The following is a 13,856-nucleotide window of genomic DNA, read 5'->3' as shown; positions in this document are numbered from 1 at the left end:
CCCTGCTTTCCTGGGTGGGGTGGGAGGGCACTGTGGAAGGAACCAGGGGCACTTCACCCCCGGGCCACATGCCCAGCTCCTTTTATTCTGTTTTCAGACCGGGTCTTGCCAAGTGGCTGAGGCTGGCCTCCGACTTGAGATCCTCCTTCCTCAGCCTCCTGAGTCGTGGGGATGTCAGGCCTGGGCCACCCCACCCAGCTCGGTCCGTCGTTTCCAACTTGGGGCTTGTATAAATACAGCTACTACAACACTCAGGCCCAAGTCCTGGGTCGACATGTGTTTTGTCCTCCTGGATGGACACTGAGAAGTGGGGAGACCAGGCCACGTGGTGGGTACGGCCTGTTTTCTCACGCTCTCATGGCCCAGCAGAAGGCTCCAGCTGCTGCGCCTCCTGGCCAGCTCCAGGTTCTCCAGCCCCGCCATGTCTGGGGATTGCAATTTGGTCACTTAGACCCAGCGGCGGAGAAAGAGCGAGAGCTCCGAGGTGCACCCTGGAGCTGGCGGTGAGCTGGGGACCCGCTGCAGACACCAGGCACCGCCAGAAGAGCCGCCCGCGGAGCCCAGCCTGCTGCCGAGCCCTGGGCGAAATATGAAGTCCTTCAGTTTAGGCTTCCAGGTTGCCGAGCGACAGCTGACCAGTACGGCAGGTCACGGGCTTAGCCTGGTCATCACAAGCCGATGAAGAGGCCTGATGATGGTCATCGTCATGACAGTGTGGGCCACGCCCTGCTCAGACTTCCTGCTGGACACATGAGAAAGGCTGTTTCCTGGCCTCTTCCCTAAAGAAGAGCGTGATGTCAAGACAAGGCGACAACTGGGACCCTCCAGTGAACCCTCAGGCCCGTGTTTATTCTTCCAAGTTGAGACCAGTTACGAAGACCTCAAGACTGGGGTCCTCCTGCCTCGGCCTCCCAAGTCACTAGAGTGTGGGTCCACACTGAAGCCCCTGGCTGAGGAGAGGGGATAAGAGGGATTTTGCAAAGACCGCAGTGGGCAGGAAGGACCCGAGGAAGAGAGCTGGGAGGGGGTCTGGCCTGGTGCTCCAGGGAGGCAGCCATGCTGGCCTCCTGCTCACACCTTCCATAGCTGCTCATGGCTCTAGAAAAAACTCCAGGGTCCTCCAACTCCACTTGCCCTTCCCCCTCTTGAGCTGCCCTCCCCCAATCTTACTCTGCTCCAGCCACACCTGCCTCCTGGGTTCCTCAAGCAGGCCCTGAGCCATCCTTCCCCAGGGCCTTTGCACATGCCCTAAACCATCCTACCCCAGGGCCTTTGCACATGCTGTCTTGTTGCTTTCCGTCCCCTTCCATGTCACTGCACTCACCCTTCAAATTTCTAGGGTTATGATGCCACTAAATCATCAATCTACACCAGGTTACTTGTCATCCCTACTTAAAACCCCATGTGTTTCTCTGGGTCCTGCTCAGCAACTCAGCTACACTGATTATGGACTATATATTTGTGCTGCCCTACAACTCACACGTTGCGTCTTTCTCTCCACCCCATTTTTTTGGTTCTGGGGATTGGACCCAGGACCAGGGGTGCCGTACAGCTGAGCCACATCCTCAGCCCGTTTTATTTTTTGAGACAGGGTCCTGCTAAATTGCTGCGGCTGGCTTTCAACTTGACTCCTCCCAAGTCCCGGGGATCACAGGTGTGTGCCACTGCACCTGGCACCTGGGTCACACTCACACACTGCCTGACTGACCATGTGACGGACAGCTGTCCCCCACCTGTCTCTGGGTCCGTCTTGCTCTTTGCTCTGCCCCAGAGCCTGTCCAGGGCCTGTCCAGGGCCAGACACGAAGGAAACACTAAAGTGGACGTAGGCCCAGGAGGACGGCCTCGGGGACACACTGTCCGGGGCTCATCCAGAATCTCTGCTCCCGAGGTGGGGGGTGGCCACGGTCCTGAGAGCCCTCCCCTCAGGGACAGCTCCGTCTCACCCTGGACACGGGCAGAGGACTCTGGCCCCCGCTTCACCGACAGAGGACACCGGGGTCTGGTCAATAAGTAACCCATGCCCCCCGCCTGGTGGCTGGGCCAGGTGCTGGGGGAGAGAGCAGGAAGGTGGAACACGCAGTCCCCACCCCAGGGACAGGGACAGGGAGTTCTCCACGGGGCTTTGGTGTCTATTTGAACAAGGAACGTCTCCTGAAGTCGTCTGTAAACAAGTCTGAGAGCAGAAACAAACAAATCCCCGTGTTTGGGAGATCTTATCTGCGCAGGGCAGGAGGACGCCAGGATCAGCAGCAGTCAGCCAAGTCCCTTCAGCCCCAAAGGGGACACAGCCCCCTTCAGCTCCGCCCTCAGAATCCCTCCTGTCCCTCGGGGCTCCAGGGCTGTGTATGGTCACTCGTGAGCTTATCTGTCCCTCTGTCATGTGTCCCACAAGAGTGCAAGTCGCGTGAGGGCAAGGACAGATCCACTCCCTCACCGCGTCCCACTCACGGCTGGTGCTTGGCACAGAGTCACCTCCATAAATGCTTTGATCCAATAAGCACAGGACAGAGGCCGAGCCCCAGGTGGGAGGGCAGAAGCCCACCAGGCTGAGGGTGGGCTTCTGCATACAGCACAGGAGGGCAACGAGTGGACGGACGACGAGACTCGGAGGTCCTGGATCAAGCCATTCCTGAAGTCCTTGCCTCCACTGGAGTTTCCAGTCACATGGACACGGGGCGCAGGGTGAGGCTGAGCATGGGGCAAGGCTGCGGGGGGACCCCTTGGGACCGCTGTGGGCACAGGTTGGGCGTGTCTCTTGCACAATTTTCCAGTGGTCAGTGGCACAATGGGCTTAGTGACCAGATCACGATGCTCCTCCCCCACCTCCTCCCAGCAGCCGGGAGGCTCAGGGTTTCCAGGGACGGATTAGGCACCAGCCACCACAGAGGCCACCAATTAGACACTTCAGGGATGACACCAAGCCTGGGTTCCACTAGGGCCTCTCTCATCCACCGCCAAGTGCATGTCCTTGGAGGACAGCCCTGACCACATGCTGGCCAGGCCTCGGCGAGGTGTCCGGCAGGCCTTTCCTTGTGTCTTCGCAGCGCTCAACCACACAGAGCAGCCCGGGCCCCTCTGGGGACTCACACTGCCCTGAACGTCCCCCTCAGGGACCTGGGCCTGCTCCCTCCTTCTGCTCCCAGATGACCGGGTCCCAAGCCCTGGACTCTGCGCTCTGCCTGCCTGTGTCCTGGGGACAGCACTACCCAGGCCTGCCTTCCGCTTCTCCCCGCTGGGGCACTCTGCTGAGAGTGGGGTGTCCTGAGCATATTCCGGTTGGATTTTGGCAGCTCCCCTGCAAGACAGGGCCCAGGCCGGGGTCTCAGCCCGCAGGGAGGCTGGTCTTTCAAGAACCGGAGGAACCGGGCTTGGTCTTCACTCTGCCCCCTCCCCACCTCCATCCAGCAGGGGCCTGAGGTGCGGGGATCCAGTCTCATCCTTGCACGGGTTCTGTTCCTGCTAAGTCGCTGTGTGACCCAGGGCCTCCCGCTTGCCGTCTCTGGGCCTCAGACTTCCCAGTTGGTGACTCCTGGCTTCTCTGAGCTGCCAATCTCCCAGTCCTTTGGGAGAAATCAGAAGTCCTCCGGCTTTTCGAAACACAAAGGACGAGAGCTGAGGACGATCCTTCATCGCCCCCTCCTCCTCAACGGTGGCACCTTGGTCTCTGTGACTTGGTGGCTCGTCCCTCGCAGGCTGCAGGGGGACACACGCACAGCAGGCTGCAAAGAAAACCTGCAAACGATGTAAATACTCATGGCAGCGCTGGCCTGAGCGAGCACCAGCTCCGGGCACTGGATGGGGTCACAGGTTTGCCAGCTGCCCACATGCCACCCAGGGCCTGTTCCCAGGGTCCTCCGTCCACAGGGGCCAGCTGTAATGGCCGCCCTGCTAAAGGTTGTGTGCGACCACGGCTCTGGGAGGCAGGGACAGGGCCACCCAAACCTCAGCCCGAGGTTCAGGAACAGGGATCCCGAGCTCTGTCTGAGGTCACAGTCGCCTACACCCCTGGCCCTTTTTTATTGAGACCAGGTCCAGCTAAATTGCTGAGGCTGGCCTTCAACTCGTGATCCTCGTGCCTCAGCCTCCCAAGCTGCTGGGGTGACAGGCGTGGGCCCCTGCGCCGGTGCCTTTGTACCGTCTCTGAGTGCGGCTGCTGAGGCAGCAGCTCAGGTGACCTTCCGTGTGGGTGGTGTCCTGGGACCCTGCTTTATTGATCTATTTTTCTGGCACCCGGGGAGTGAGACTCGGAGCCCGGGTCACCGAGGCCCGTGCTCTCCGCCGAGCCCCATCGGGCCTCCCATTAACTCTGCACCTCGCAGATGCTTCGGGTCTTCCCCACCCAGCACCTGACCTGGAGTGACAGTGACCGTGACAGCCAGCCTCCTTCCCATCGTCACTCACCTTCCTTCCGTATGTGGCTTCTTGAGCCCATCCGACCGCAGAGCCGTGCTGAGCAGAAACGACAGCAAGGGACAGGCCTCCTGTCCCCGTCCTGTCCCCAGGACGAAGGTGTCGCTGTGCGAGCACACGCGTGTGGGCAGCAGACATGCTCTACACACTAAGAAACTTCTAGAAGCCGTGATCCTGAAAGGCGTGGATCTCACCGACCTCCTTCCCTGTGGCTGGTTTTGGCCCACGGTGGCACCTGCAGGCCCCCAGGTGAGGAGGGTGGGTGGCTGGTCTCAGGCCACATCCTCCCAGAAGGGCACCCTGCAGGCAGCCCAGATGGACAGGGGCAGGGGGACACGCCCTGGGCCCCAGCCACCCCCCAGGGGCCTGTTTCCTTCCAGAACCAGCGAGCCCAGAGCAGGGGCTGCGGGGCCGTCACAGGAGAGCCGGGGTTCCAGATTCTGGCTCCAAGTCCCACAGACGCCTCAGGCCACTGGGCCAAAGCTCTGCCTCCAGAAAAGAGCCACAGTACTTGGGTTTCTGCTGCGTCTGTTCAGCCCCACACCCCAGGGCAAGTCCCTGTTCCCACCAGACCAGGGGACGTTGGGAACCTGAGTTACCAGTGACAGACGCCAGAGGAAAACCACTTCAGCCTCCCAGGAGGGGATTTCTTGGTTCACAGATATAAAGAGTCTGGGGGGGGAAATGCCTTCAGGTGTGGCTAGATCAAGGTGCTCAGACACCTTCCCCAAGATGGTGACTTTCCCCAAACTTGGCTCTGGTTTCTCCTCTAGGGGGAAGGCACACTCTTCCTTTGGGGGGACAAGAAGTCTGGAATCACACCTCCCACCTGAAGCAGGTGAGTCCAGGAGAAAGGCAGCAGCCCTTCCAACTGATGAGGTGAAACCATAGGACCCCGGCTCTCAGGGGCCAGTCGATCCACACACCCAAATGGACACGCCACTGGGAATATATGGTCCAAGTCGCTGGGGCTGGGGCTCAGGGGCAGAGCACTGGCCTGGCACGTGTGGGGCCTGGGCTGGATCCTCGGCACCACAGAAAAATAAATAAGTAAATAAAGGTGTTGTGTCCCCCTATTAAAAAAAATGCGGCAAAAGTAGATCCTGAGAAGGAAAATGGGCATGGCCCAGTGTCATCCTAAAAGACAAGTGATCTGGTAACTTCCTTGCATCTTATCAAAGTGACACAGCTCCCCAAACAAGCCAGAAGTCACAGCGACATGCTCCACATCACAAGATGCTCCCAGGGGCGCAGGCACGGGGCCATCAGGGTGACAGAGAGCTCTCGTTCCTGCCCGACCCACTTAGGACCTGGGTAGCTGCCAGACGGGGCCTTGGTCACTTGTCCCTTCAGCTCCATTCCCACTTTGTGGGAACTGCACGGTTGGGGCTGCTTCTGTCGGTGCCTGCGCTGGCCACCAGGTGGCGCTGTTGCAGTGTCCAGTGGGGGGGGCGGGGGTCCAGCCCCGGGGACTCCCCTGGGAAAGAGCACCCCACTTCCAGCCCCCGACCTCCACCCAGAGAGACTGGGCGGCCGAGGGGCCTCAGGACACGTCCTCCTGCGCCTGTCACTCGGGCGGCCTCCGGTCACTGTGCGGGGCTGATGGGCAAGTTGAGGCCCTGGGGCCCGCCGTCCAGACGGGACCCTGAGCGTCCTTCACCCACTGCCCACCCTGAGCCTCGGTTTGGCCCCTGGGAAGGGGGTGCAGAGTGGACGGGGAGGCTCCCGCTCGCTCCTCCCTCCTCTCCGCGGCCAGGTGTCGGTGGGCAGAGGGCAGAGCCAGCTCCAGAGGCGGCCACGGGAGCAGAGCTTCCCCAACTCAGCCCAGGCGCCACCTCCTCCGCGAAGCCCTCCGGGACCACTCCTCCACACAGCTGCGCATGCTCCAGGGGCCCCCACGGGCCTTCCAGCTGGACGCCCAAACTTGCTGGTCACCATCACCCCGGGCTGACTGTCGCCCGTCCCCTCTCCTCTAGGGCCAAATGAAGCCCTTCAGATTTGAACCCTGTGCCGACACCCGGGGAACCCTGCTCGGGCCCTGGCTGGCCGGGTGACCTGGTTCTTGCCGTCACAGGAGGAGGGAGGACTCTGGCAGACGGGCGGCTCTCCTGCTGCTGTCACCTGCCACCTGCCAGAGCGTCTAGAGTCCTACCCTACTGAAGGCCTGGGGCAGAAGTAATGTGTCACTTTCAAACACGTCACTTCAATTCTTGGACACGGGTTCCATCAAAAGGCAAAAGGTATAGGGCTGAGGCTGAGGCTCAGAGGTAGAGGACTGGCCTCGCATGCGTGAGGCCCTGGGATCGATCCTCAGCACCACATACAAAAATGAATAAAGATGAAAAAATAAAATAAAATAAAGAATAAAAAGGCAAGACATTAGCTGGGTGCAGAGGCCCAGGCCTGTGATCCCAGCAGCTCAGGAGGCTGAGGTAGGAGGATCCCAAGGTAGAGGCCAGCCTCAGCAACTAAGCAAGGCCTAAGCAACTCACTGAGGCCCTGTCTCTAAATAAAAGGGGCTGGGGACCGGGCTCGGTGCCTCTAGGTTCAGTCCCTGGTGCCAGGACAAAGGGAAGATGCTGTGGGTCCTGTAGCCCTCCGTCCCCTGGAATCTGGATCCTGTGGTCACCTGACTCCTGAGGAGGACCAAAGTACCCCCATGCCAGCTCCTGGGTCGCTGGCTCTTGGCACCCCCACACCCTGCCCTGAGGAAACCCCCCAGCGTTAGGGTGACCGTGGAAGGACGGTGTGGCAGGGCAGTGGGGCCCCGCGCAGGTCAGCCCCTGGGACCTTCCGGCTGGGGGACAGCTCAAGGCTACCCGGGCGGCTCACGCGCAGGACAGACAACTGGACTGGGAGCGAGGCTGACGGACAGGCTTTACTCACAGCCCTTCACGTGACTGCATCACAGTCCTGCGTGGCCACCAGGAGGGACCGCAGGCGAGGCCGAGGCGGGACAGGCTCCAGCCCTGTCTCTGCAGTCCCTGCCCCTCAGGCCCAGGCAGGTTCCCCACTGTCCCCAGCTGTCCCCAGCCCAGACTCAATGCGCTTTGGCCGGCTGAGAGGTCCAGGAGCCAGGCCCAGGGAGGACGGGAGGCAGGGAGGGGGGACCAGGACCCGCCCAGGGCGCTCAGGAGGCAGGGGCCCGGGGGCTGGCACGCTGGGCCAGGGTACTGCGCCCGTCCGAGCACGGGCCTTCACAGATCAGCTCCCCTGAGACAGGGCCACCAAGGCCCACCTGGTGCCTGCCCCCGGGGGACCCCTGGACAGCAGCCAGCTCCAACTGGACAGCACACCCACCAGGCGGGGCCTGTGACCCCAGTTTACAGAGGAGCAAAAGCTGAGGCCCAGAGAGGTCAGGTAACTGCCCCAAGCCACACAGCCATGAGCGGCAGGGCAGGATTCCACCCCAGAATCCTGGCCCCAGGCCCCCAGGCCCCAGGCGGGGCCCATCACCCCAGGAAGAGGCTGAGGGTGAAGGGCGTGGCCCTGCTCCCTCCTCAGGCTGGGATCTGCACCCAGGGCCAGGCCACTGCGAGGGCTGGGGGGACTGGAGCAGGACAGTGCTGTCCCATCCCTCTCCTGGGGCGCCCCAGGCCCCCGACACCCCCACCCCCTCCCCATCCACAGAGCAGAGGGGCTCAGACCTGGGAGCTGCTCTGATCCGATGGACCAGGCAGCACTGCCCAGGACTGAACGCAGCACTGGTGATGGTCCCCAGAGGTGACAGGAGGCTGCCTGGGGTGTTGGGAGGTGGGGCACCGGGGACCTTATCTGCCAGGAATTCCAGAGGAGTGGCACTCTCCAGCTCAGCCCTGCCCTGGGAGGCCCCGGGCTCTCTGGCCATCAGGTCGAGGGCCTGCTGGGGTCCACTGTGAGCGCGGGCTTCCCTTCCTGCAGGACTGGGCCTGAGGCTCTCCCCACCAGGGGGCTTCAGAAGCCCACAGCCCGCCCACCCACTTCCACACCCACCCCAGCACCTGCCGCCATCTGGTCCCAGAACGCCCCGGCAGGAAGGACCGCAGGTTCCAGCCACCTACAAAGTGTGGAAATCGCGGCTCGGCCAGGCACCACCTGGGGTCACCTTCTCATCCAGTTAATGGGTTGTCACAAGTGAGCGCACCAGTGTGACCGTGGCCCCCAGAGTCCTACCCCCAGTCCCCATAGATGAAGCTGATGTCAGTGGGACCACGAAGCCTGCCCCCTTCCCCTCCCAGCCACTAGCTCCTCCAGCTCGGCACTTGGGGAAGTTCTTCTTCGCATCTGGCTGCGGTTGCTCTTGTTCCCTGCTCCATATGATATTCCAGGGAGGGACCTGCCCCCCGGTCACCTCTCACCTGCTGATGGACGCTGGGCAGCTGTCAGGCGTTGAAGCCCGTTGGAGACTAGCAGGGGGCCCAGGCAGGCAGGTACCCCCATGGTCCCCATTTCTGAGAAGAAAGCAGCAAAGAAAGACTGGCACCTGTCTGGCACGGTGGCGCATGGCGCACGCCTGTCATCCCAGCGGCTCCGGAGGCCGAGGCAGGAGGATCGCAAGTTGGAGGCCAGCCTCAGCAAAAGAGAGGCCCTGAGCACCTCAGGGAGACCCGTCTCTAAATAAAACATAAAACAGGGCTGGGGACAGGGCTCAGGGGTCGAGGGCCCCTCGGTTTAAGCCCCAGTGCCCAAAAACAAAGCAAGAGTGCCACCTTGATACACCTGGGAGTCCCTTGATTTAGTCGACTTCTCAAATATATTGTTTTGGTTTGGTTTTTGGCACTGATCCACATCCCCAGCTGCTTTTTACTTTTTATTTGGAGACAGGGCCTCACTAAGTGGCTGAGGCTGGCCTCCAACTTGCGATCCTCCTGCCTCAGCCTCCTGAGTTGCCGGGATCATAAGTGGGCGCCACCTCACCTGATTCATTTATTATTTCTGAGACGGCGTCCCACTAAGTTGCTGAGGTGGTCACGAACTCCCAGTCCTCTTGCTGTGGCCTCAGGTCACTAGGATCACAGGCATGCACCCCTGCACCCAGCCAAATGTCAGTTTCCTGATAAAATCTCTGTCCCCAGGGTAGTGTCCCTTTCCTTACTGGACTGGCTTCAGGATCTCCGAGTCAAAATGATGACTCCTGGGATCCCCCACGGCCTGGGTCCTGCTCCCAGCTTTACAAAGTCAACTCCGGGTTTTTAAGAGGTGATCACTGTCGCCTGGTTATCACTGGGTCCCACCAGAGTCCCTGTGTTGAAACCCTCTCTCCTGCAGGTGACGGTGACGGCAGGACAAGCTGAGGCCTCTGGTCAGTGGGCAGGCGGGTCTTGAGGGTGGCCACCTGACATCCGGAAGCTCCTGATGATCTGTCACCCTGTGGGGACACGGCGGGAAGGTGCCACCTGCGGCCCAGGAGGTGGCTCACGCACACGTCCCCCGCGCAAGGCTCCGCCGACTGGCACCGTCATCTTGGGCTTGGGACCTGCAGAACAGTGAGCGGCAGGTTTCTGCTATTTATCAGCCACCAACTCTATGACACTCTGCCACAGCAGCACAGGGACAGTGACAGGTGCTCACAGGGAAAAGTTCCAAACTCTCAAAATGCAAACCCGCCCGCCTGCCTTCCCTTGTCACCTGTCTGTGCCCCTGTCTGTCTGTCCTGGTCTCTCACAGGAGTCACCCTCTCACCCACAGGGTCACCTCAGCACTCATCTGTCACACGGATGACACCGACTCACTTTCTTCCTCTTGCTCTTTGTTTTTATGGGAAAAAAAAAGTCTGGATGGCGCACCGCCACTCTGGGCCATCGCTGCTTGTCACATCCTCATTTTGAAACCGTTTAAGACCCACACGAAGTTGCAGAAACGGCAGGGCCAGCTCCCGAGTCCCTGTCACCCTGCTCCTCCCAGCGCCCTGTGACCCTCTTGCGTAAGTCACCAGGGTGCACCGTCAGAACCAGGGCGCTGACAGGGGCTACCGTGAACCTCCAGTCCATGTCCCTGGGCGTCCCCAGGCTCCCCGGCACAGGGGTCTGGGGTGGCTGATCTGGGCGCACAGGTCTCCAGGAGGTTGTCACCGACCAGCTCTGTGACCCCGGATGTGGAGCTGCTCGACTGCCCCCGGAAAGGACCTGGTGTCAACACGGGACGGCAGCCTCCCCAGCCCTGGTCCCTGGCAGCTGCAGATCACACAGACGTGGCTCTCGTCACCGTGATTCTCTTGTCACCTGACACTTGTGGAAATGGGAGCGCACAGGAGGTGACCGTTTGATGCTGGCATTTTTTCCCTCGGTACCATTTCCCTGGGTCAGTTCACACTGTGTCTATCCACAGCCCTTTCTTTCTTTTTTGGGTACCAGGGACTAAACTCGGGGGCCACAGAGCCCCGTCCCCAGCCCTCTGCATTTTCTATTTGGAGACAGGATCTCGCTGAGTGGCTCAGGGCCTCACTAAGTGGCTGAGGCCGGCCTCTACCTTGTGATCCTCCTGCCTCAGCCTCCAGAGCCGCGGGGACCATTTCTTTTATTACTGTACACAATTCCACTGTCTGGATGATGGCATTTTTCAGTCACTCACCTACGCAGGGGCATGTGGGTGTCTGCAGGTTGAGGCCATTATAAATGAAGCTATTAGGGATGTGCAGAGTTTTTTCTGCAAGCCGCCTTCATTTTTCAGGGACAAATACCCAAGAGTACGATTGCGCAGCCACGTGGTTCTAACCTGAAAAGCAAAAGCCAAACCGCTTTCCAGAGCAGCACGTGATGCACAGCGTCTCAGGGCTCTGGCAGGTGGGGTCCTGGGCAGCACTGGCTACTTTGGTCACCTACGTCACTGTCAAAAAAACACCTGAGCTCGTCAACTGAAAAAGAGGCCAGGTCTGTTGTGGCTCCCGTTGGAGAGGTGCCAGTCTAGGCTGGCTGGAATGTGGCTTTGGGGCGTGGAGGGTGGCCCAGGGTGGTGGCAGCAGGCACAGAGAGCAAGAGGACGGGTTGGGGTCCCAGAACCCACTTGCAACTGCAGCCTCCACAGCCCCACAGCCTCTGCTTTCCCACAGCCACCACGGCCTCCACGGTCCCTATGGCCAGGTTCCAGGTGAGCGCCGTCCGCCCTGCGTGTCCCTGTGTGTCAGGTCAGCGTCTGTCTGAGTTGCTGCTCTCTGTCCCACTGGACCGTCTGTTTCTGAGTTGAGATCCACACTGCCCTTCTGGACACAGGTCCCTGCTGCAGATGTGGCCTGCAGACACCTCCCCGCGGACGGTGGCTGGTCCTTCCCTCCGGGCAGAGCTTCTGTGGAGCGCGCACTTTTAGTAGTGGTGACGTCCAGTTTGTCCGTGTGCCCATCTGGGGGTCCGCAGTCTGGACGCTGGGTTGTTCTTTCCGTGCGTCTTGGGACAGGCCCCGGGAGCGGGGAAGGGCCTCCTCAGGACACGGCTGTGCCAATCAGGCACCGTCCACCTGGCAGCCCTGGGGGACACGCCTGCCGCACCTGCGAGGCTGGACATGGGCGTCCACCAGAGGGTCCCGTCCTGGCCGACCTGAGACGTGCAGGGTGGTCCCTGGGCAGAGGACCCGTGTGATCCTCTCGAAGGGCGACCGCTGGGCCCAGCTCTGGTGCGTCTCCTGGCAGGAGCCCACACGGCCCTTCTGAGGTGGGCACTGCCTGCAGGGACATCCTGTCCCCCACACAGCAGACCCCGGGGCCCTTTTCCAGAGAAGACGGGCATGGGGACCGGGGTCCAGCAGGGAGGACAGCCCCGCCCAGGGGCAGTGGGCACTGATCAGCCCGAGGCCTGGGGAGGACGGCGCCCACCCTCCCGCCCTGGGCACCAGCACACGGCCCCGGGCTCCCGGCCTTGGGTCTTGGCTAGAACCGCCCAATGGCCCTTCAGGTTCTGAGGTCCCCAGACCCGCTCGGAGCCACCGCGCTGCTTCCCGGACACTCCAGCTTGTGCTGGGCCTGCAGTGGGACCTGTCACCCTCCGTGTCCCATGACCCAGTCCCCCCGTGTAGCCACGCACACCTCCACCCCCTCCCCCTCCCCGTCCTCGCTGTCACTGTCTGGGGCGCGCTGACCCTGGAGCCCTCGGGGAGGCACCCAGCGCCCTCTGCAGAATGACCCTCTGGTCCCTCTGGGGTGGAGGGACCCGCCCACCCTCACCTTGAACCTGACGGCAGGACCTGCTTTGTCCACTGGAATGAAGTGACGATGTGACAGGCCCAGGCCTGGCCCTGAGGGCCTTTACCTGCCCGTGCCTTTGTCACCAGCTGGTCCCAAGAGGATGCCAGGCGTGAGGAGCGGAGCGGCCACAGATGCGCGTGGACCCCGGGTTGGGACAGAGCCACCAGCAGAGCCCCGCAGCCTGCCACCTGGCGCCCTGCTGACCCTTGGTCTGGTCCTCGGCAGGGACAGTCGAGTGGTCTCCTGCTGCTGACAGGCACAGGCCCCTGGAGACAGCGTCGTCACCACCGTGCCCACGACTCCCCCCACCTGGCCCTCCTTCCAGTGCAAATCTGTCCCATAATGAGGAGGTCTGGGGACTGGGACTCACCTGTCACACGAAAGCGAAACCAGAGCGACCTCCTCTCCCTCCTTCCCACAGCCACCCGGGTGCACGACCCTCGAAACTGAGCATCGGGGGCAGACACAGGGACACCCGGGCCACTGAGCAGCCAACACAGTGGGGCTGGTGGCCAGGGGTGGCGGTGGCCGAGCTCTGGCTCCCTGTGCCTGGCTGTGCGGCCTCCCTGGGGACCCCAGGACTCACGTCCCCCTCTCTCCCTGAAGCTGTGCCCGGCCTAGAGCCATGAACCTGGGGACAGCACCAGAGGTTGACCGTCACCTGCCTTGGTGTCCACAGGGAAGCGTGGGGTGATGAGAGGGCCGAGAGGGGACAGCCGAGAGGGGACAGCCGGAGGGGACAGCTTTTGGGGACCTCAGGGGGACACCCAGGGCTCCCCAAGCTACACAGGTGCTGTCTCCCTGAAAGTCACCGTGGAAACCCAAAAGGTAAAGGGCTCTGAACCAGTGGTAGTGACAGTGGTGACAACACAAGCCACATGCCGTGGCCTGTCCACTGCCACATGATCCGTGAGCGCTGCTGGGCTCTGGCCCTGGGTCAGGCTCCAGGGTCCACAGAAGCAGATGGAGCCACAGAGGTCACAGTGGCCACCGCACACAGGGCTCCCCCAGGTCCCACAGCCCCGTCCTTATAGGTCCCCCCAGGCCCACGGGGGCCTCCACCATGCCCACTGGTCCTTGGCCCACAAGTGGCTGAGCTGGGGCCACCCGCCCCGTGGACACTGCAGGTGCTGGCCCCCACAGCCTCCCACCCCGACCTCTCAGCGGGGGGCTCCACCTGTCCCCTGGCCCCGCCTGGCTGTGCCCAAAGGACGCGTGTGGCCTGTGTCGGGGGAGCCCGGGTGACGGCGGCTGGGGGGTGCCCCGAATCCAGACAGTTTTACCAATCGGTG

Source organism: Urocitellus parryii, chromosome 16 (genome assembly GCF_045843805.1).
Source record: "Urocitellus parryii isolate mUroPar1 chromosome 16, mUroPar1.hap1, whole genome shotgun sequence".
Classification (NCBI taxonomy): domain Eukaryota; kingdom Metazoa; phylum Chordata; class Mammalia; order Rodentia; family Sciuridae; genus Urocitellus; species Urocitellus parryii.
This window is presented reverse-complemented; position numbering follows the sequence as displayed.